The sequence below is a fragment of the Athalia rosae genome, chromosome 5 (assembly GCF_917208135.1).
Source record: "Athalia rosae chromosome 5, iyAthRosa1.1, whole genome shotgun sequence".
In the NCBI taxonomy this organism is placed as follows: Eukaryota; Metazoa; Arthropoda; class Insecta; order Hymenoptera; family Athaliidae; genus Athalia; species Athalia rosae.
Window position 1 is genome coordinate 1,285,616 of NC_064030.1, and position 24,070 is coordinate 1,309,685.

The following is a 24,070-nucleotide window of genomic DNA, read 5'->3' on the forward strand; positions in this document are numbered from 1 at the left end:
GTGTAGCGGATTTTGCTCCTGTTTGTTTTTTTTTTTTTTTTGGCGAAGGTAAAGAGAAAAAGCTAGAGGTCTCGTCGACGTTTGTTTTTCAACATTCGCGTGGATTCGTTTGACGATAATGATCCACGCCCGACGCCTTCTCTGTTTTCAAGTTTCGATACCTCGTAGATTTATCTCACCGTACCACGAAAGGTGGCAAAAAATCTAACGAAGACTGATCGCGTCGTCGATTATGACGCGTCGGGACGTTACTCCGATTCTTTCTACTGTCGGGCGGACAAACGCCCGGATCTGAAAATTTTCGGGGTGAAACAAAATCCGCCGCGTCCCGCGATCTATCCGGTATCGACCGACTACGTCGCTTCCTCTACCTATTTTGTATACCGCACTACCATTACGGTCGATTGGGATTCTGGAGTGAGACGAGCTTCCGAAAGGTTCGAGGAGGGCTTCTAGTGCGCGCCAACTAAGCGCCAGAGCTTACACGCGACTCGGCTGAAACAGACCTCACCCTCGAACGAGGCCCAGAACTACCCCCCCGGGTCCGCCTCCTTTATGGGTATCGATCGGTTTTCTCTATGGTGCCGAAAGCTCCGCCACGTCCGGACCCGACAACGCGTCTCATAAAATTGGGGGGAATTGTTTTTTTTTTTCGCTATCTCGCCGAGACGTCGCGGGCCGCGTTCACCGGATCGTGGATATCTCGAACGTCCTTCGCGTTGACGGGACGACAGGTATGCAGAGGTTTCGTACCATTTCCATAGTTTCCCCTCGTTTGCCCCGGGAAACAAGGCTCGACGGTGTGTAAACTCGCGGGACGAAGGCTCGTCAAGTTCGCGGAAGTAAAGTGTCCAGATGAGTCCCTCGGTGGAATCGGGGCAAAGGCGGTGCGGGGGCTGAAGGGGTTGAACTACTACTCCGTCTCACTCCGCGAGTCCTAACTTTCGAGCCCAACGTACCCGCCCGGAGCTCCGAGTTTTCCCGGATTAATATGGTCTGGAGAACAAGAAAGAGATTTCCCGTGTCAGCGGGTCAAGAGCCACCGCTTCGGTACCGTACTGCACTGTAAACCGGCGGCACCGACTCCGAGTGAATCCTTTTGAGAGATTGCGACGAGCGAGTGCGCGACGATGATAATTTCGAACAGATTCGCAGCGCAACTCGCCTCTGTCCTGCAGGGCGAAGTTGTTGTTCGATAAAGTTGTGGAATTCACGGGGTACAAATTGAGATTGTGTATATCCGCATGTTTCGTGCAGGATATCGGTAAACGATATAACCGTACGGAGCACGCTCTGTGGAAGCCCCGCGACAAACATCGCGACCCAAAGAAAGTTGAATACAAATTTTGAAAAGGAGATACGCATCGGATGATATCTCAAAGTTGAAGCGAGGAATTCAACTCCGCTTCGTCGCCTCGACGTATATTTCACTCGGTATAAGGAGAGTGGGAATTTTCGGCATTATTATTTTTCCATTATCAGCGTACAATCCCCGAAGAGAAATTATTGGCGTCGTGCATCTTCGAGCGGAAAAAAAAACGAGAAAAAGACAACGCGAAACGGCGTCTTGTTTTTAATTTTCACCCGCTTATTCGCTCTCGTTAAATTTCGCGACCGGTGGTGTCTTCAATGCGGGCGAGCCCATTTAATTAAAAGTGCGCAAAGAATGAATGTATAAAATACGAAGGTAAAAGCCATCAGGCAGGTGCCTTCTTTAGCGGTTATTACCTCCGTACCCCGACTCCTGTAATTAAAAGATCACGTCGGAGGGATGAAGAGCGAAAGAGTCACCTTCGTTAAAAAAAAACAATAAATAACAAAATATGATGATGAATTGAATGTAATTTAGAATAAACATGGCGCGTCTTGAAAAGACGACTTTATACCGGAGGGTAGAAAATCAGGTATCAAACCAAGTGAAAATTTATAACGTTACCGGGACCATTAAGACCACGTTGGCTTTATGAGAAGATTATCTTCCCACGTATGTTGAAGTTGGGTATATTCAGAGCTTTGTATTCTCTCTAAATAGAGAACTGCTTCCGATATTTCGAAACATCCGTAATCGATCGCCAACAAAAGCGCACTTCTATAACTCCGTTATTTAATCACCTCCCGTTAATGCGTCGAGTTATTACAGTCGCCGGATATTTTATAGCGAATTCGAATCTAAATATCAATACTCACGGAATATTCGGCAACGGCGAGTCAAATTCATTTTACGACAGCTGTATCATCGATGTTATAATAATTATGAGATAACGACGATAACCTGGGCAGCTGATTGTCGCATCAAAGTTGTCAGCGAAGTGCGTTACGCTGTTCTAATTTAACGAGAGTGCCCCATCGAGCGAAACAGTATAGTTCCCTCGATTCGTTGTACGGTCATTTGCAGATGGATGTTACAAACCTTTGGATTATCCGGAGGTTACGGGTAGAAAAGATACTCACAGACTTGCCCGACCACCACTGAATTTTCTCCCAATACCTAAGAGCGGTCGGAATTCCATTTGGCATTAGTGGTTATATTTTCATTCTCTTATTTTAGCATTTTTTTCACTTTTATTTCTCGATCTCAGGTGACCGGGTATATCGATTGAAATAAAAAGAGCTCGCGCCACGGTAGCGGCCTTACTATTTTCCACGTTTTCCTTCTTCCTCTCCTTCGCGACCGGCTCTCCTCCTTTTTCCCCGCACCAGTTGGACTCTGTATTTTATCATCCATTTTTTATTTCCAACAAATTTTATTTCCACGATATTTCTTGTCCGGGAAATCGACTGTACTGCACGTATAAGAGTTCAATTAAAAGAAAAGAAACTCTCACCAGGTGCGACTAGAAGAAACTAACGATAAGAAGATCGTCCTTGAATGCTAGTAGATTCATACCCTGACTCGGGGTTTATGAATCTCGTGAAAGCTGCAGGTAGGAAGGACCGCGGAGGCACCGCGAGTAACGTTCTCCATAAAGGACAACCCTTATACCCGAGGTATATAGGTGTAATAACGTGACCCATTGACCGCGGTTTCAGTGGCAGTTGACGGTATCTGTATAAGCTCGGCGCATTGTCTGACGCATCGCGTTATGCCCGAAGCGTAGTAAAGTTAGCCCGCAGATGCGGAAATATGCATAAAGCGGAATACGGTAGCATCCGCGTTTCCCGTGGCTGTTACGGCAACGTTTAGACCCCTTTAGCGGGAACTCGGGACCGGCGGAGTACGTAGATATAAATCTTTAGCGTATAACAGCGCGATTTACGCACCGCGAAATCGCAACTTTGATACGGGGTGCATCCGGAGCGCAGCGATTCCGACTGGAAACGTACTGGAAATCGTGGCAACAGTCACGGTGATGCTGATAATAATGGCTCTGCGGTTTTCGCTCGAGCGACATATTGTGATTTTTCTTTTTCGCCATTTTTATTTTATTTTATTTTATTTTTTTTTCATGGTATCCGTATCAAGAATATTGAGTGGGTGTATGGTAACGGTCCATCGAATTGCGCCACTCTAGCCGCAAATTGATATTTCAAAACCACAGGGCCCCCTGGGAAATGCGACGATAAAATAAGATTCAATAAATAAAATATAAAACACAGAATTTCGGAGGAATGAATGAAACTCTGCTAATTTTGACTATTTTTGAAAAATGCGAATATTTTGAAAACCGACCGCAGTTTCAGCGAATATTCGCGATCCACCTATTACAAGCGTAACTCTCACCCGATTCGCAAATACATTGCTGCTGAAAAAAAATTCATGAAACGAAACCACGCGATCACGAACCGGAGAAAAATGACGAAAAAATTCAAGAGCGAATTAAATGCAGCCGGAATTTATCAGTCTCTTCTGCAGCAGATGCGGGTTTCCGGGGAAAGAGGATTCCGGATTCTCAAAATTTATTCCGAGTACTGTGCAGAAGAGTAAACGTAATCTCAAAAATTGCGGAGTCGAAAGATACCGAGAAGCTTGTAGAAGTTCGACGATGATCCATACGAGAAAGGAACGTCTACGGTGAACAAAGAAAGCTTTTACTCACGGTTGACGCACTCCGACGAAGACTTATTCAAATTAATTTCAAAAAAAAACCCCACCGTTCTCGATATTTCGAAAACACGCGGACTCGGTCGCTCTGGGATGAAATTTCCACGCGTCGCGACGCGAAGCGCCGAGGGGATTCCGTCGAACAAATTACCGCCACGTTTCTCTCAATGATCCCACCCGCTGCGAGTAACAACTTTACGGATGATGTTTTCCCATCACCGATAGGGGGATTCTTCTTTCTACGTCTACGCGAAGTTCTCTCACACCTCAATCGGGACCTGCGTCCAGAATAGATGACGCTCGACGAATTACCATTACCATTACCATCAACGTTATCGTTACGACGGGTGGGATAAATTGCGAGGGTCGCTTATTTCCAGTTGATATTTCTCAACTCGGTGTTCGAAATACTCGAGCTCGAGGAAACCCCCGATACATCACGGGCGGAGTGATCTATTTTTGCGCGATGTAACGGGCGATCGGTCGAGTCGCCGTTGATCACCTGGTTCGCTTTGTTCTAATATTCATTTCGAATAATTGCGGAGTCTCCGATACGCCCCTGGTGAAAGGGTGGGCACAGCTGCCGGGGTATTACTCCGATAATCAAATGAAACTTCGGCAGAGTTATTTAAGTGAAGTGCCGGTTCGTAGCTGCCGCTAAGTTTGTCCACCCTTATTAGAAGTTACGTCAGAAGTAAACCGGGGGACTAGACGAGAACGCGCCGACACGAAGATGGAGATGATTAAAAGGAGGCGGAGGCGTAGACAGGAGATGTGGCTCGACCGCTCGTTTCAATTAGCAATGCTGATCAGATTACGTTCTGGTCGCCATCTTGCCGATTTCCTACCCGTAACTCTCGTTTCAAACTGTCAGATCTGCAACTTTCAGAAGATCACGACGAAAGCTACGTCGCAGCTTCATTAATAACGGAAATAAGAAGGGAAAAAATCAGAGGAGATTAAATAGCAGGACGCCGTTATCCGGATCTCACCTGATACCACGACGACGACGACGACGACGAGGACGAGGACGAGGACGAACAATGTAGATGGTCCAAGGCTGGTCGTTCGAGAACACGGTCTCTGCAGAGTCCAGGTCGCCGTGATCAGTGATTACGCGTGCGTTAATTGATTGAATCCCGTCGTTCTCTATTATAATTCACCTCTGTCGTTCCTAGGGATGAATGAGGGAGGCGGTGGGGGTTGACGAGGGAACGGTCCGGGCAGAGGTTCACCTTTAGGGAGGACAAACGCCAGGCACAGAAACGCCCCCGGCGGTCCATCCGATTCACCGTACAGTCGCTCGGCTATATCGGTAGCGGCGTGCCTATAATTTCGGCCGATCCATCGACGTCGGGAAGGTCAGAGTTTAAAAACCGCTGACAGACGATATCCAGCGATGCAGGCGGTGGTGGGTTTTCAGGCTTCCCCGACCGCTACCTTCGTTCCGCGAGAAATATAGGAAACCTGGGAAATCCTCTGGCGGCGGGGCATTTATACGGTAGCTGCGGATTCAACGCGCGCGGATGTAGATATCGGGTATGCGTGAATAATATGTGAATAATGACCGCATAGGTGCAGCAGCGATGTACACGGATAGTCGGAGAGACGAAGGGAGTACATAGGTGTACGGGGCCTGGTACGAGTGACCGCACGGGTTCCACGGCGCGAGCTGGCAAAGCCGGACGAGCGAAATTATTATGCAAATCCAGCTAACCAGAGGGGGTGAGAATCCACGTGGCAGTCGGTGTCCGGCAATCGCCGTCCCCGTCTCCCTGACGGCGTATATACGCGCGTAATGTACGTACACACCGATTGTGATCGGGATGCAAACACAGTTTCTCCCGGAGAAACCGTGACATCTGTAGTACACGCGTAGCGTATAATTTTGGAATAATAGTCGCTGATTCTACGGCGAGGTTCTTCGGTATTTGCGTCGCGTGACAACCCTCGGAGGAGGTGAAATTTGAAACGGAGGTACCGTAACGCACGCGGCACGGTCGGAGATACCGGGGGAGGGGGGTAAACTTGTTCGGAGGGGTGAAACGCAGCGTCGCGACTGCCCGTTAAACTGCCCTCCGGGATATAACTCCGCATCCATCCGTCCAACGGACGTCCGTCGATCCATCCCGACGCAGCCAATAAATGGGGGCTATTTCGTACCCCCTGCCTCCAGAACCTCGCCGCCGCTCCTGTTCCCACTGTCATGAAACTGCACACCGCTGCTGGGTATACGGTACGTTACATAACCCAGATAATGGAAGATAGATGCTTTTATGTATCTCGCAGCGTTGCGGAGTTATAACATACGTGGTATAGAAATATCGCGAAGCTACGAACTCTACTAAACCGGAAACGGAAGAGTAGCTGCGCTTCTGGTACTAAAAATGCAGCCGGAAGTTTCACGGAAAAGTGTCGTTAATGTTGTACCGCCGCTTACGGTATTCGTTCAAGCGAAGATGCATTTACCTATTCGAGCCGGGAAGCGTGTGTTTTCACTCGATTTAAACTCATCTTATTTCGGAGGGACAATTTAGCCGGGTATTTTGTCATCGGTTTTGAAATCTTGAAAAATGTAACGCGGAGCGGGAAGAATAATCGAGGAGCGCGGTTGATGCGCAAGCGAGTTTGCGGCTTCGCGTAGCCACATAATACCGCACCCACCCCCAACGACAAGTTTGTCCATTAGCTACGAGGGCAAAAGTTCGTCGCGTAGTCGCTAGCGGCTTTGCCAAAAACAGATACAAGGTTATTTACTCGAGGTTCTACATAAGACGAATAGCTTAGTCGAGATGCCAGATGCCGGGTGGGTTGCTCCGCACGCACACCGTTCACGCGTTCACCAAATTCGACTCGATTTCCTCCCTCGCCGTCATCATCGCTCTTCACATTATCTTTTCACCTCCTTTTCACGACTAACTAATTGTAAGACCCGAAGCCAATTCGTACGCTGTACTTTCAACGATACGTCGAATAGTTTTGGCGCACAAATCAATTCAAACTGCGGATAGTAATTAGCAAATTTCAAATTTCACTCGATTCGTATGATCGTAACGTCAATCGCACCGTGCGACGCTCGTAATCGCAACAAATTTGATTGGCAGTTGAGAAGTGAGCGTGTGCGTGCGGATCAACGCGACGACAGGCACAAAGCTCCATGGGTATTGCAAGGGAATCACTGAACGAACGGAGATAGCGAACGGTCTTTTGAGATCGTTTTTGTCTGGGTTATTTTCGTCAGCGTTATGTAGCGAGTAGGAGGCGGCAGCTGCTGACGCGAACTCGACTCGAAGGGGTTCAATTAATTCGATTTGGAAAATCCAATTTTCAAATTCAGCCGAGAGAAACCCGAAGAGAGAGAGAGGGCTCGCACCCGCGGCGCCGTGGCAAAGAGGACGACGTCGCATCCGATTCAAAAGATGGCAAGCCCCGCTGCCCCTGGCGATTGAAGACTGCGAAATTAATGTACGACCAACGCACAGCCGAGGAGAACGCGAAACGAGGATCGGATGATTTTTATTATTTCACGTTCGGTCGTACGACTCGACTCGCGGGGTTTCCGTACTTTCGTTTCGCCGACGCGAATGAGAATCGGTTCGGAAAGTCAAACGCCGTGTGATTCGCTTGTGGAGGGAGGAGTGTATGTAATTGTAATTGATGAAGGGAGTGGCGCGGTCGGGTCTCTTCGATAACCAGCTTTCCAGCTTTCGCCCGTCGAAGTAATTGGGTCATACAACAGTTGGTAGATCACAAATCTGTGTGCACAAAGTGCTTGCAAAGCGTGATGGAGCGGGTAGGTGAATAATTTTTCAAGCGAAGCAACGATAATGAGTTGCCAAACTCGTCTGAAATGGGCTTGGCAGTGTTGAACTTGAACGGAAAAAATAAAAAAAAAAAAAAGGAAAGGAAAATATCGGAATTTCATTTTCCAGGCTATATTTGAGCCGGATCGATCGGTTGTCAAATTTATGCTTCGGTTCCAAAGAAAATTGCAAACATCGCCCCGGGAAACGGAGCGCTGATATCCTTCGGAGAAAAAATAAAAATGTATACTAGATAAAATAAAACGGAAACGGATAAAATAATAAGAGATCTTTTGAAAAACGACGCAGCGTCTGGCAAACGAAATACAAAAACCGAGAAAGATATAAAGTTTGTTTGAAATTGCTCTTATCGCATCGTCCATCCGGCCATATTGTTATTTAGTGGAAGAAATAAAAGTACAAGACTCCGTCAGGAATGGATTTCGAACCCTCTCATCTACCCTGCAGAATTGGATCGAGAAGTCGTACTGTAGGGTTTAATTGGCTTACTTCGCATTAGGTTGACCCCAAGTAAGTTGTCGCCTGACGCCTCCCAAGGAAAAGGCAACGTCGACTACACACTTACACCTGCCGGATTATCCGTTACCCGATGGTTTTAAAATAAATTGCTTTTAGTTTTTTTCATTAAACTTTAACCGCACCCCGTGCCGTCGATCGGTGTTGTCGCTTTTTCAAAAAAAGAACTCCAAAAGTGTTGGCAAAAACCGCGCATCGATTCACGATCAAGTATATCCATTAGGGTGGGGTGAAAAAAAAATTTTTTTTCTTATTTTCTTAGCATGGGAGCAGAATTTGTACCTTAAAGGAAAAGAAAATTTTTCAAATGCGGAAAAAATTTTTTACTTGATATTTTGAGGTAGCCCACTCGTTTTTCGAATGAATAATTATTCAAGTGGGATACTACCAGCAGAAAAATTTTATTGGCGCGTAGCAGCGTAGCGCTTTGTTGTGAGACGTCACCTTCGGGGCTCAGCAGAGGTGACGCCCCACAACAAACCGCGCGCCCGTGGCTACCTGACTCCAGCAAAGCTCGGGCTCTCTTGTAGACCGAGAAATTCGAATATTTCGACCCATGCACGGATTGCGACGATTCAAAGTGGGTCTACGACTGAAACCAATCGGCGAGAAAAATCGATTTTCGGGCCGAAAGTAAAGTAGTTCAAAAATTGATTGTATTACACTTTTCTTACGTATTTTGACCTCAGGAATTCGAATCTGAAAGAAAAATTGATCTATCTCTGAAAATGACCGAGTTATCGCCAATTTTCAGCTTTTTGGGGTCAAAAATAAAAAATTGATTTTTCAGTCTTTCTTTATGTAATTTGAGCTCAGGAATCTGAATCCGAAAGAAAAATTGATCCATCTTGAAAAATAACCGAGTTATCCCCATTTTTTCGCATTTTTTGGCATAAATTTGAGGATATCTCGAAGGGAAAAAATCGTAGCTCAATTTGGACAACGGATTCGTGTTCCTGAGGTCAAAATACATAAGAAAAGTGCCATACGATCAATTTTAAAAAATAAAAATTTTTGGCCAAAATTTGAAAAAATCGTAAGGGGTACCCCTTGGAAAAATCTCAAATTTTGGCCAAAAATTTTTATTTTTTAAAATTGATCGTATGGCACTTTTCTTACGTATTTTGACCTCAGAAACACGAATCCGTTGTCCAAATTGAGCTACGATTTTTTCCCTTCGAGATATCCTCAAATTTGTACCAAAAAATGCGAAAAAATGGGGATAACTCAGTCATTTTTGCAGATGGATCAATTTTTCTTCCAGATTCGGATTCTTGAGCTCAAATTACATTAAAATAGACTGAAAAACAAATTTTTTATTTCTCACCCCAAAAAGCTGAAAATTGGCGATAACTCGGTCAATTTTGCAGATAGATCAATTTTTCTTTCAGATTCGGATTCCTGAGGTCAAAATACCTAAGAAAAGCATATTAAGTCCAATTAAAATAATGATTTATTTTTTGCTCAAAAATCGAATTTTTTTTTTAGCTTCTCAAAGGTAATCTCACGTATAATCAGTTCAGGAATCCAAATCTGAAAGCCAAAATCATCCACTCATGCAATCGATCGAGTAATCATTAGGTGGAAGTACCCCACTTGATTAATTATTTATTCAAAAAACGAGTGAGAGAAAATTTTCTGCACATTTTAAAGATTTTCTTTTTTCATAAGGTACAAATTCTGCCCCCATGCTAAGAAAATAGAAGAAAAAAAAATTCTCAACCCACCCTAATATCCATGCACGACGATAACGACTCTCCTCAAAAAAATTAATCAGCTGCAACTACTCACTTTTCGGAACAATTACCGCGATAGGAATGGATACGCGAATGTTTTCGACATCGTGTCAACTTACCTGAAACAGAAAAAAGAACAATGCCACGTTCAGATGTGCAGTGTGAAAAAAAAAATACATGTATTAAAAGTTATTGTAATACATTATCAGATGGGGGCGGAGGGGTGGAGACTTATAAGTTTTTTGATACGAGAAAACTACAGCGGGAGATATAGAGGTGGCTAATGATGTTTGCACCGAGTGTTTGTCAGGTGGTGCTGCTATAAGTTTCTTTCAGTTAGCGAACGAGCGGTGATTGATCAACCACGAGGGGAATGAGATGAAATACGACGACGATTCTTCGTTAAAACTCTGAACGGAATAAACTTGGATAGCTTTCTTTTTTTTCGTTTCAAATTGGGAAAGAATAATGTATTATTTATTATTTATCATAAACGAGAGAGAATTGCTTTGCGCTTTGAATAGAATTGCAAATTTTTCTTCTCAAGCTATGTCCCTACACCCCCGTCAACTATGAAATTCGCGAAATACCGGCGGACAAAAGCGGAAACTTTGTAGATTAAATATCTTTTGCGTACCAGATGATGAACGAGTATCAATGAAATTGGGAGGATATAATGAGACACATTTTTCAAGAAATAATAACCGTAGTCTCAACATATTGTAGAATTTTTTCGCTCACTTTCCCTGTTAAAAATGTTAGAGAGACATGTTTGCGACGTGATTTTCAAAGTAGAGGAAAGAAAAAAAATGAGAAAGGAGCGGAGGACGGCCACAATTAATCTTCGTTGTCCTCGTCTGTCACAGGGAGGACCGGAAGCTGTCATATCGATTGCATAATTCAGGCGCTGGGCACGTATAGCGTTATAGAGTGTCGTTTATCTTTATCTTTAGTTATTTATTCCAGCGCGAGTTCGCCACATCGAATGGAACACGTAACGCGTACAGGACGAACTTTGAAAGGATGCCAAATTCGAAATTGCGTCGCTCCCTATCCGCCTTATTTTCTTACTCCTAGGGATGATGCGCGAGCCACGAGCAAAAAGGATCGAAGAGAAGCTCGACGTCTCCGTTCGCTCGGAATGGAACGAGAGCTTGGAAATATCGTAGGCTACGTCGCGCGTGTTTTTCGAGTCACCGTTAATTAACTAAATTTTGTTACTCGGCATCAGCGTAGTCGGAAAATTGAAGGAAAATTTCGGGACACTCCGTTACGTCTTTCGTTCGCTTGTTGTAATAATTCAGTTCTATCCTCGCGTACCCTACCCTCCTCCGACGAATCCGAAAGGGAGTTGGGTCGTAGGTACGACAAAGAACGGTCTCGGTTATTCACCGCTATCATATATTCAGGATGTCGCGTCGATCTAGACGAAGAAAATTCAGATAGTCTCATATCCATCCACCCATATTAAGCGAAGACTCGGAGTTCAAAGGGAAAATTGGCCTGAGACAGAAGCATTCCAGAACAAAGCTCGACGACCGGGTGGTAGAAAAATTTGTTATTTTACCTTGAATATTTTCGCCATGTACAGCCCACCCCCAAAATGTATTCCAAGGGTGTACTCGAACGAGGGATAACGATCACTCTTACCCTCCGCGTCGTAGTTGCGAACTCGTGTTTCGCAAAACCGGAGAGTGGGTTTTCGTAATTTTTCAAATCTACGCTGCGTTTCCCCCCTCCTCCTCCTCCTCTCGCGACATGGTAATTTCGATCACCGTAATTACGTAACCTGGTATCACACCGCCGCTCGGCGACGGTCCGCACGGATGTTGAAATCCGGGAATTACCGGTAGAACAATTCGTCGGATGTACCGGAATGTACGTACGTACCTACCTACCTACCCATGGAACGCCGGAGAAAAAAATCCGTAAAACAACTTACGTCCCGCACGAGGGCAAACGATGCTTTTAGGATAACGAGTAGGAGAACACGTTCAATTGACAGTGGTATTAACGGCGTTCGCACCGAGTCCCTCCGTGGCGTTGCCCGAGGGGGAAAAACCTACGCCACGTAAAATTGTCGGAAAAAAATTTGTCAAATCCAATTTGAAATCAACTCATCAACTTCTCTACGCACGGAATGGGTAGAGAGAAAAGCTCGGCTCTTTTTGTCCTATTGCTGACAAATCCCGCGGCACCGGGATTCGACCCCCGCACGTTGCGACCTCGGCACCTGCTGCGTGTAACGCGTAGTAGTCGAGGCAAACATCGGTGAGCCCCGAGGGTTCGGACTTGAGGTCTGCAGAAGCCGGGTATAAATGTAGTGGAAAAGCATCGGGGCATCGGCATTCCGTATTGGTGGGAGCGACGGTGGCACGGACCAGGGCGTGTTTCGCCGAGCTTAGCTGACCTTTGAGCACGTTGGATAAATAGAATGGCATGGGAAACTTGGATCAACCGAACTAATGGGTGTTGGTGGAGGTACACATGTCTAGGTATACATCTCTTCGGATTCGTCATGGGCGTACGGGTATTTGCACGAATAAAGGTGCCGCTCACCGATATCCCGATGGAACTGCGATTATTTTGTGTTTCTGGGCTCGTGAGAGAGATGTGCTCGGTAAGAGTTATTCCCGTAAGAACGTTCGATCGAAACAATTAGAATCGAGTTTGGGGCACACTCGACATCCCTCGCGGTTTTCAACATGGCGTGTCGGCGAAACGCGGGGCGTCGGGTTGTCAAGGAGACGCGAAGATTGAAGAAGCGGCAAGTGCGAAGGGCACGGCTCGGAAATAGACCCGCGGATATTGTTGAAAATGATTTTACGACCCTACGAAAATGAGAGCGATAATTTGGTGTCTGTTCGATACACGCGACTAGGAATCCAATTGCAAGTACCACGACCTACCGAGTAGGGAATTTCTTCGATTCCAAACCAGACCATAAATTTTTTCTTACCTCAACTGAGAGTCATTCAACGGGGGAAAAATCCAACGCTACGCTCGTAACGAGTGGTAACTTCTCGAAACGTTTCACAGCACAACGCAAGCACAGGTCCTTGCCCTTTCTCCTCACTTCGCCGCCACCCGCCCTTATCCTTTTCACCTCCCCCCCTGCCCTCCGGCGTTTAGGGCGCGGTGGTTTTTATATTCCGAGAGTGCAGGACTTGCAACCTTTTTACCGAGCACCGCGACACACCCTTGGCCTTGACGCGAAGGGTACGTCGCCCCGGTAGCACACCTTTAATTATTCGTTCGACGTCCGTTCGTCTGCTTCATAATTCAACGACTCGACGCGAGTGCGGTAATGCCGAAACGCGGAAGCCCTTCAAGGGTTGTCGCGAAGGACCGGCGTGGCTGATGCCGGGCAACGCGACGTCGACGCGCTTGGTTCAGGCAGTCGCAGGGACGATACTGAGTGAATCACGAGTTGACTGACGCAGCGCAGGGCGCCGGAACGCTGGGGGAGCCTTCGACCGACTGGGCGACGAGAAAATAGGGAAAGAGAGTGAGAAAGAGAAAGCCTGGTAGGGAAAGGGCCTCCCTCTTCTTATTCTTCCCACTTTTTTCGACGAGGGAAAAAGGGGGAAAAAATCTAAGACGAGCTGTTCTCCCGGCTCGATATCGGCGGAAGCACCCCTAGCTGATCTCGATTTGTAAAGACCAGATCTTACCATAGAAGTCAAATTGCGCGTACGCGCAACTAATACCAACGCGTATGTTTTTCTATACCGACGAATTTCGGTGTAGCGAAATTTTTGTTTCTTTTTCTCCTGGTTGTTTTTTTTTAACTATTTCCATTTTTATTCCCTCGGTTCGACTCGCGATAATGTTTCTGAAATGAAAACTCTTATAATCCCGGTTCTGCACCAGCTACGGTAATTTGGACGTTAATCACTCGAATGGAAAGAAATGAGAAATGCAATAAGATCGCTAATTTCCAACTTCAACTTCAACTCCAACTACGACGCCAACTTGGAATAACGTTCAACTCTGTTCAACGGTTATATTCCGCACTCGCTTTCGACAATGCTTCGCATTATTTAAGTAGATCTAAGACTTTTTTATGTAGTTTAATTGTAAGGAAGTTCCGCACTCCTATAAGTGCCTGATAACCAAGTTTAAGAGGTAGCCAAACTCGAAAGTGTCGACTGTATCTTCGAGCGATCGACGGTAGAGTAAATTAAAAAAAATTCAGCGTATCGCAGGGGGTGAGTTTTTTCGTTGTACCGGAGGATCAATGGTATTCCTATTTTTCCGAGTTTATTTCTGGTCCTTTGTAAGATCCTTCGGTTACCTAAGCCAGCTCAACGATGGAACCGTCGTTGTTTTACCGCAGAGAGAAGCCTTGCTATCGACATATTTTCCCTACCTTACGGTTAACATTTTGTGTTCGCTGTTTGTGTCTGAACATAACTAATATCACGAATTTATATAATAATCGAAAACAGTTTACCACAGCGGCAGGTTGGTAATTACACTCGGAGGTGGTGCGTTGTTGGCTTTAATCCGTCGAAGGGAATTAATTATTTCCCGTTAATCTACGCGAAAATGAAAGATTAAACAAGCGGCGTATCGCCGGAGAACGTACGTACCTCGTTTACTCTACTCTCGCGGAATATTCGAAAACGCGAATATTGCGGAGGGACGCGTTGCGCGGATACGGTGTGCGTTATGAGTTTTTCGTTTCACGGATCTCATATTTCGGGGGGATGGCCCTATCCCTTTCGCGAGTACGAGTCAACGATAGAAGTTGGTCCTCAACCGTGACCCAGGAAATCGATAGTCGAGGAACAAACGATTCGAACGAATGCAGATTCCGCAGCCGTTCTTCCCTCGGAGGGCGAAGGGCGGAGGGTGAATTCATGAACGTGCATTTGAAGTTGGAGAAAAGTTTGAAACAAAAAAAACCTTACGCACGAGTTCCTTCTTCTTCCCTTTTACATTTTACGCCATGGTTCTCTCGTCCGATTTCTCTTATTTCGTGTTTTTTTATATTTTCATCGAGATTTCATGAAAGTAGACACAATTGTAACACGATGAGATGAATATCATTGTTCAGAGAATAATTAAGGGGTTCCCGTTGTTTATGCAGCCCCGCCGCGTTGTTTTCTTTTCAAGGATGGAATAATGAGCTGCAGCGTTAAAGGGCGAGGATCGTCGTTGGAACGGGAATTTCTGCAAGAAGCTGCTGCATACCTCCGTAGAGAAACTAACGCGGTTTGATAGGTATGCACTCTTCGTTGTAGCGTCAAAGTAGATATTTCTATTATGCAAATATGTGGTCGCATGCGCGGGCGACAAATTTCTCGAGTATCAAGTATCTCGAGAGAAGAGGCGAAAAGTGAAAAACTGCAGTGTCACCTGTCTCCCGTCTGCGATATTCCGATAAAACCGCGTCTCTAATTTCGCGAGATAAATCGTGCGAAATTTTGACCTGGAAACTATCGGAAGCGTAGAGCTCTTTTTCATTCTATCGAATGCAACGAGAGGAAGTAGGAGAAACGCAATTGGCACGGCTATAGAAACGCATTGTTTTAGAATTACATCATTCATCGGAGGCGTCTCGCGGTAAAGAGGATCGCCAGCCGATATCATCGATTATTGGTATATCGTTGGACGGACGATAAACTGCGCTCGCGGGCTTCATGAACGTCTACCTCGAGTTCGAAGCTGTTCGAAGCGTCTGAAGAGCCATAATAAATTAGCGATTATTGCCGACTAATTAGACGATATCTCGATATCCGTCCGTTGTTGGTAAACTAATTATAGCAAAAGTGTATCCGCGAACTAGACTCGGTCGATACTCGGGGCTCTTTTATAAACCCTTCGCGATTCGCAACGCTAGGAGAACGCGGGGATAATAACTTCTCCCGGCGTTATATTATTGTTTCCAAAAGGTATAAAGGGAACGGAATCGCGCGCGAATTAATTTACCGCCGTGGTTAACCCTGGGCGAAATCTTGATAAGCATACGCGTCAGATCCAGAAGATTGTATCGGTTTTCGCTCATCTTCCTTCTCGTTCTCGTTATCGTGCTCTCGCTTCCCTGAAATTAATCAGAGTTTTCTTCTATTAATTCGTTCCGTTCGCGTTCATCTGTATTCGTACATCGTTACGTCCGTACGTTTTTCCTCGATTTACCCTCCTCGTCGAATAATATGCTCTAGACGAGAAACCGAGGGAGAAATAATTTCGTTTCTCCTCGCTCAACCCATGCCTGGATACGATTCATCCCGCGATGTAACTAAAATCCTGTAATTAGCCTCGGATGTTCCTTTATATCTCGACGGTTTTTGTGCTTTCGGTGTTCCGATTTTCCTCCTTTTTTCTCGTCCAAAAGATGAGGGTGCATCCGGCAAAGCCCAACGTTTTTGGATAGATCGATTTTCGACACTCCCAGCTAGGCCAGGCTGCGCTCGGTTTTCAGCTAAAACTATGGCAGCTCCTTGTTTTATGGACCGAGCGGTGAGCCCTGGGGCCTTTTAATGTACCCGAACGTTTGCGTACCCCGTGAAATCCGACGAGCCATTTAATTTTTTCCCTTTTTCCGCACTGCGCTGCGTTAATTCCGAGCCCACCGCGTGTGTCCCGAATTCCGATTATTTCCATCGATTGGCCATCAAAGTTTTTCGTTGGATTCACCCAAAGTTCTAGAAGGTATATAAATAAAATAGGGGAGAAGCTTCGTTCGTTTTCGTATTTTCTTACGGCTGGAAAATAGCGAAATAGTTTCGCGCGTTGCGATCGGAGTCCGAAACTACCGATTTATCGTCGATTCGACTTAACGAAATTGAATCGGGGCCTCGAGTCGGAAGGATTAACGCAGGTTGATCGTTCCGCGACTCCTCGGAGGGGACTCGGCGAGGTCGGAGTTAAATTCATACCTTGACCTCGAAATCCTTCATCGGTTAGAACCGCCTCCGGCCATTAGAAGCGCGATAAAAGTCCGGCTGGGTATAATTGTTGTATCGATGATTAAATAACGGAAATACCGCGAGCGCGACCATCGATGATTTATGGATACCGCGAAGAAAAGAGAAGAAAAAAAAGAAGCGGCGGCGGCGGCGGCCGCGGCCGCGAGAAGAAATAATTAATTGGATTGCGGGTTAATAATAATTAAAAATAAACGACGTCGTTTCGGTGTAATGAAAAGAAATAATGATAAAAAGATTGCCTCGCTTCGGCACAATATCTATCATTAATAAAACTTGAAAAAGTTGTTAAAATTATGATTGAATCACCGCCGCCGCCGCCGCCGCCGGAAGTAGCGGATGAAATAATCGCGAATTTATGAAATCGCACTCGATGTGTGAACAACCGTTGAAAAAATTACTCAACTTGTTACTCGTATTATCCCCAGTTCTTTTGAGCGAATGGTATAACTGGAATATAAAGTGATAAAATTATCACACGACGCTATCCTTTATACCAACACACTCGTGCTCCGCACTGGCTTTCCGCTCGTTCGTTGTACCATCCGCCGCATTGCATCGCATTGCATATTAAATAAATAAAAGTACTCCACAGATGGTTACCCCGGGTTTTCACTGTATGTAATAATTAAAATAGATAAAACGAACAGCGCTCTGTCGGATTCACGGTTCGGATGATATAAAGGTCGATTGAATTAGATACGTACGATGATCTCGCGCGTTATATTAAATGTCACTAGTTCTGCGGAGAGAAAATAAAAATAATAGAAAAAAAAAAAAAAAAAAAGAACCACACACGTTACACACGTACGCCCCAGAAATTTATCTTCTTTTCAAATTTCGGGTCGTTAAACGCAACGACTTGTGCACCAGGATCGACTTGTACGGCTTTTACGTCCGAATCATGGGCCGGCATCCAGGTCAACGATTTTCCATCGAACGGAATAAAGGCGAAAGAATAGAAAAATTGTCGACGCGGGTATAAATTTTTACATCGATGACCGGAACTCGACGCAAATACGGAATTCCGCGTATCTCTTCGGATCTTAAAAATTGAAAGGTCACGGTCGCCGCGATCCGCACACGGTCGTTCGTAATTGACGTCACAAGTCGGTGAGCGCTCTCGTGAAAAAAAAAAAAAAACCGGATGCCGATCTGACAGGTGTGACGTTTTACCTCGTCAACCCTTCCGACTCCTCGAGCCCGCTCCCCGTGCGGGGCTTTCAAACATGCACCGTACCAATTTACACCCCTCAAGTTAATTACTAATTAGCCTCGTGCGGACCTCGTCGAGTCCGGTAGCTGCGCGGCCTTCGTAGGGCCCTCGTCGGTCCTCCGCGTCTTCTCTAACGTGGCTCGTTATCACTTGACACGGAATTGCCGCCTCCGCTTCTTCGCCGGGTACTTTTTCCATCCGAGGAACCCTCCGAAAAAAGGTTAAGAAAACGTCGCTGGGACTCGGCGAAAAATCGGTTAAAAATATACCAGGCTTTGCGTAACCGCGTTACCCGAAAACGAGCGGCGATCCTAGGGGTGGGATTAAGGTCGGGTAATTACAATATCCCTGGGGATTTTCTAGATAAAATGAAGGAAGGAAGGAAGAAAGGAAGGGATGAGACAGGGTTGTCGCGGTCCTCGCGTAGCAGGGTCGATATTTCGTTAAATAACGCGGTAACCAAAGGAGCGGGAAAGGACTTTCAAGTTCCGCCGGTGCACAAACAATAATTACCTTCGTTAAGGCTGGGTTAAACTTTGAACAAAAAGTTAGAGGCGGTAAAAGCGACAACACGAGCGACGAAAAAGGGTGGTGGATCGGAGAGAAAACTTACGGAGGGTACGAAGGGAAGAGAAACGCCAAACCGCACGGAGGCTCGAACTGCATCCCCCTCAAGAAAATGGCGCGGAGAAAAGGATATGGAGGGAGCCAGGGGGCGAACGGGGGTGAAAAAAGCAGCAGCGGCACGTCGCTCTGCACAGAAATGCCCTTTTCTGTGGCTTTTTTCGCTCGGGTGAATACTTCATCACGCAGCGGATATCGCGGGGTACGAAACGAACGATACGAGGTATAGGCCGCGGTGATCTTGACCGTTCGTGAATTCGCCGCGTTCACCGTATCCTTGCGCGAATATCAGCGAATATTCACCCATGCCCGTTGGAATAAAGTTTTCGTTGAGAATGATGTGAAAAAAATTGCTAAAAAAAAAAGAAAATCCAGTTCGGTGCGTCGCGGGTTCCAAAATTACCCGTGATTCCCAGAGGATCGAGGAGACGCGAATCAAACAATTTCGCGTTCACTCGCATCCAGCGGGTTAGTCACGGAAAGCGCGAGGCTGAATAGTTGCGATACGCATTCATCCGTAGCCCATTTAATCAGCAGGGCTGCAGCCCAGCTTTAATCATATCAGCAACCGGTGGTTTGATTTCCTTCAGCTTTACGAAGGTCTGGAGCGGCGTAGGTCTCGAGTGAAAATCTGCATTCACGGATACGTACGCGATACGTAAGTGTAACCGAATAAGGCAACGCCTTATTCGAAGGGATTACCGCGCCTCGCCTCTCCCGTTCCCTCCGTCATTTTCCCACTACTCGAACATAGAACGACGAATAAACGAATAAAGGGTTTTGGAAAATTGACAAAAAGATCAAGGAGAAATCCAATATCGCGAGGTACGCGTACGTATAATCCTCGACTAATACACGCCACGGTTCAGGAGCGATTCTATAATTATTGCAAAGTGGATTGATTGCGACACCCGCAGGTGCAGAGGCTAACGGACGCGGGCGTAACGTGTACGGTACGTACACCCGCGTAGATCGGGCACGTATCGAAACGCGGATAACAAATCGCGCGCTTGCGGTTTCGCGTAGCGTTAACCGGTGATTCACCGATTGCCTTGATTTAATTAAAACTGCCTTCGAACCGAGAGTAAGCAGTAATTACGTTCATTAACGAACCCGGTCGCATCAAATAATCATGCGAGCGTAGCCGTGGGTATATAACCCACCTACGTTACACCGTCATACCTATGTACCTACGTACGGACGGATGTACGCGGGCAAACTGGCTGCGACAGCTGCGGGCATCGTACGTTTCACATTATAAATAAATACATCTGCATACGTACGGGTACACGTGAAAATAAATGTACCTACGCGAATACCCGCTACGTTTCGTATCACCCACAGCTATGGGTACAGATGCAACTCTTTGCGGGAGTGAAAATGTTTACTGGAACGTTAGTTTTATGGGTCATACCGCCTCCGCTGCTTCTGCCGTTGCGGTATAACGCAATACCTTTTTTCTTTTTTCCTTCTTTTTTTTTCTCTACGTCAAGAGCACTTACGCGCCCGGTAGTCGGGGATAGATGTTTCCTATACCTGGATGCGACTGTAATCAACTCGATCCTAGTACTTACCTGTAACAGAAGGGAAAAAGAGAGGTAAAGTTCGGGTCCTTTCGAAGGCAATCAAACGAGAGGGTGGTGGGTACCAGAGGGACACTTGTAACCGCAGAAGTACAGAGCGCAATGAGAAGAGAGGAACGTGAAAACGGGGGAGGGAGAGGGAGAGGGGCAGAATCGCGATATAGGTGCGGAACTTCTTTGGGAATCCGCAACCGAAAGATAAAATGAAAGGAAGCCGGGGGCTGGCAACGTCAGCAATTGGCTGTCTCGGTGGTATCTGGTGGGACCGCATCGTCATACCTCGACGTAGGTGGATGGTAGGTACGGACGCAGGGAGATGAGAAGAGGAAAAAGAGAGCCGGTACTCCTGTCTAGACAAAATCAATGCGACCTCAACCCTCGGCGAGGGAGGGACACCGATGCCTCGACGTGTACGTATACGAGCGGCAGCGAGCGTGGGGTGGACGGGCACGTTATAACGTACCGTCATCCTTCTCATTTCCGGTAGCGTCGCGGTAATTTCAACCGTCCTTTTCTTCTCTCCGCTATCCGCGACTCGTCGCCACCCTCCTCGCCATCTTCCTACCCCGATACGGAGAGCTTCGAGCTCACGGTTTCCAGTCGCTCGAAGCTACCGCGCGCCGGTCTCGTTTGAGAGACGAGCACTCAAAACGTTCCCTTTCCCTTCGCGGGGCCCGCATACCGCGCGATTATACTTGCACTTACCCGAATGGAATACAAATTTATGCCGTTAGTAGTAAATTTCACATCTCTCTCCTGGACGAGTGATAATTAGAAAACCATTTCTTCCGTCGCTCACCACCGTACCTGCCGGTGGTGTCCGGTAATCCGGATAATCGCATAAATGTCACCCCGATGGCCTCTCAACGCCAAATCGTTTATGAACATCTGCCGTCCGATGCGTAGCTTTTGAAAAAAAAAATTCCCCACGATTATTCGGAGACTGAAAAAAACTGCACTTATTCGAATAGATTTCGTTCCGGTTGTGAGAGCGTAACATTGAGAGCGACGGGGACATTTTTCAGATTCAAGTTACGGATGTATGTAATAACGATTCTCTTTGTCTTTCGGAGTTCCGTGAAGTATTTGTCTTTCTTTTTTGCCCCTCTTCTTTGTTCTTCTTTTATTTGACTTGACGTGCTCAAAGACGTCGCTCGGCTGGTGTCCTACCTACCTTTCACGATAAAAAATAAAAAACTTTCGAACAGCGAAAGTAAAAGGCCATAAATACGAACTTCTGAATGTCAAGTACAATTTCGCTAGTTACCGAATGGGTATACGTTTTACGAGGCAGTTAATGCGCCGAACTTCGTTAACATCCTCGGGCATAAGAATGGGTATAAAGTAGACATTGAGACGGTCGGCATAAAAACGCGAAAGTCCCACCGTGTACAGTATTTCTTCTCATTCGAGCCCCGTACCACCTCCGCAACTTTTGCACCGAACGAATGTCGGATATCTACAAGAAACTAGCGTAATTCGCACCAAATTATCCGCGAGGCACGCTGCGAAGATGAAAGAACGAATCCTCCCCTCCGCGGATCGATTTTTTCGCACCCCTAAAAGCGTTGATAAACTTGGCAAAAGTTTGCAGCTCGTTTCGAGGGTACAAAGAGAATAATTTCGTACCGTTAGCCGAAGAATATAATTACAACGTCCGTACGGGCGAATAAAGCCGTCGAATAATATCAATAAAATGACGCGGTTATAGCATAATTTAGATACACTTCGCACATCATCGTTAAACGAGAGACAATAATAACCACGCTCTCCGAATTACCTTCGTAGATTCGAATTACCGCGTGCCCGTGCAAGGCTTCATAATTTCGCGTGTGAAATAAACTCGAACAGGCATCGACTGATTTGAAATTGTAATGAGAATTTCCCGCGAAATGGACCCGCGCGAGCGAGTTTTTGGCCGAACGACGGTAGGGTCGCGCATAATATACATAACTTTGGGGTTTCGATGGCCACTGCCGCGGCGGTGTCGCATATGGGGCTACGAAACGAGAGTGAATAAGTTTCGCCCTCTAATGAAGTTATGCTGATTTTTCCCCGATCTTTCCGCCCCGTCCCCCGGCAATACGACCGCGGGGCAACGGCGCGACGCGACGCGATGATGCCGTTAAAGACGTGAAAAAATATAAAGTCCCTCGAACCCTCGGAGCAATGAGAAAGCGCCGAGGTACTCGAACGGCACATAATTTGGATCGGTAACGAGGCGCCGTAATAATGAGCAAGCTATTTAACATTCGACGTCGCAATACCCCGGCTTCGGTGGCAACGGCTTGCAATTATAATAACCGTGCTGTACGAATATCGAACGGCACTGCGAGAAGGCGGTCCGTGAATTCCAGAGATGAAAGGTATTCCAGAATTCCCATATGTAAGACGACGTCGGGCGTCCAGATTTCTCTCGATCGAGACGGTCTTGTAGCGAGGGGCAACGTACGTACGTGGGTCGGCGGGGGGTAATTTTAAGCCGTACGTACCACACCGTCGTACCGTATGGGTTCGCTGAGAGAATAAAAAAAGGAGGAGATGAAGAAAATGGAGGAGAGAAGAAAAGGAATTCCGGATACGTCTTTTGTTCAGAGTATACGCGCGTGGTGCATTCTACGCGTGAAAGATACTCGGAGTACCCTTTCTATGAAACCCCTGCGGAGTGGGATCGGGAGTATCGTTTTAGTCCAGAATTTATACCGGGGGGGGGGGAGGGGAAAAGTTACCGAGACGAAATTTCAGACGACGTATTTTCTGCGTTATATAAAAGGCGCACTTCGAAAGCGAGATTGGCTCGCACAGCGATGACCTTGACGGTCAAGGACAGGGTCTTACCGGTGACGAGAGTAGGTATCGAATAATAAATTTGCCCATGCATATGGATAACTCGTTCCAGAGGCATCTGTTCGCGGTATAAGTAAATCATACGTGGTTGCGATAATTGGAATCTCGTTTCCTCTCCCTGTTGGCGGAAAATTTATCGAATTTCACAAATTCTTCGCAATTTTTACGAAGGATTTATTGCGCGATCGCTGAAGAAAACGCTGGAATTTATAACGTACGACGCGCGACGAACAATAACGCTGCAGCTGGGATCTCGAAGGCACCTCTTACAGCGCAGCTTGGAAAGACGCGAAGTGTTCGCGTGCAGGCTAATAAATTCACTCCGTTACCGGATGACGTTGACGCTGTAAAAAACCTCGGAAAATATTAACAAGCCCCGATATTTCACAATTTTCGAGATCGACGACTCGCGAGGCGAGCGAAGATCGAGCGGGAGCGATCAATGGGAAAATGAAGTGAAAATAAACGACGAAGAGGAATTACAGAAGTTTCCTCCTTCGAGAAAAATCAGTGCCTAGCCTGAATGCGAATTCCGATTGGGATATAGATACCTTTTTGTTCTTCGCTTTTCCATCAGTCGATGCGGACGGACGAGGCGGAGAAATCTACAGTTTACGATCCGTTTTGCTAAAACTGTGCTCTTTGATTCGGGGGGGGGGGGGGGGGGGGGGGGGGGGGGGATATAAATCCGCGCGTTGGTTGCAAATCCCCAGTGAGAATTCATCCCCTCAATATCTGACCAAATGT

General features: G+C 46.4%; 1 protein-coding gene across 10 annotated transcripts in view; it reads right to left on the bottom strand.

The window, feature by feature from the left end:
• The window catches only part of LOC105691274 (tyrosine-protein kinase Btk29A), a 115,156-nt gene that overhangs the window by 23,927 nt on the left and 67,159 nt on the right, over window positions 1-24,070 (bottom strand). The window contains exon 1 of one of the 10 annotated variants that reach the window (XM_048655858.1): window positions 13,078-13,099. The exons of the other annotated variants lie outside the window; for them this stretch is intronic. The gene's annotated coding sequence lies outside the window, so the exon portion shown is untranslated. Of the gene's footprint in view, window positions 1-13,077; window positions 13,100-24,070 lie in introns of those variants that run through there. 10 annotated transcript variants of the gene reach the window in all.